Below are 726 nucleotides of genomic sequence, written 5' to 3'. Positions count from 1 at the left end.
CCAGGAGGGATGGCCATGCCACAATCCCTTCTCTTCCATTCTCCTCTCAGGATCTTGGGCACACACGCACACGTGCCCGGACTGAGTTTAAGCCACCGGGTCCGGGATGTGAACCGTGGTCGACTATGTGGGAGTTCAGCGACATAGCCATTACGCTAACTGCTGATCCCCCCAACCTTTGATTTTTAGAAGTGAAGAAACATAAAAGGCCACCCTAGGATGATTTTTTTCTCCAGTTTCCTGCACCTGGCTGGGGAACACAGGGCACCTCCGCCCTTCAGGAAACAGCCCCCTTCTCAGCAGCTGGGCTCCCAGGAACAAAGGCCTAGGTTCATTACCACAGTCTCGACCCTGACGGGGTTCCCCTGGCCGCCTCCTCCAGAGCTCCTCAATTCACACCCCAAATGAAGTGTAATTGGACCCGGACCCCTTTGAAGTCCCCTAGCAGATTGTCAGCATTTTTGAAATGTCCTTGATTTGCATGGGGAGGAGGGGGGGGTTGGAGGTGACATTTTCCTCCCCTTCATCCCATGGTTTTCAAGGCAGAATGATTTTAAATGACATTGCCCCACCAGGAAGCGTTGCCACAGAAATACAGCTTCGCAGAGCCACCCGCCCCGCCATCCTGCAGACAAGAGGGAATATAAGTCCGATGATCACTCTCTAATTTGCCCTCTGGCTCCGTTCTGTGGCTGCCCCATACGAGAGGCTACGATTTCTTCTCCC

The sequence above is a fragment of the Tupaia chinensis genome, unplaced genomic scaffold (genome assembly GCF_000334495.1).
Source record: "Tupaia chinensis unplaced genomic scaffold, TupChi_1.0 Scaffold000248_2, whole genome shotgun sequence".
NCBI classification, from domain to species: domain Eukaryota; kingdom Metazoa; phylum Chordata; class Mammalia; order Scandentia; family Tupaiidae; genus Tupaia; species Tupaia belangeri.
The sequence above is the reverse complement of the archived record's forward strand: the minus strand, read 5'-3'. Positions refer to the sequence as shown.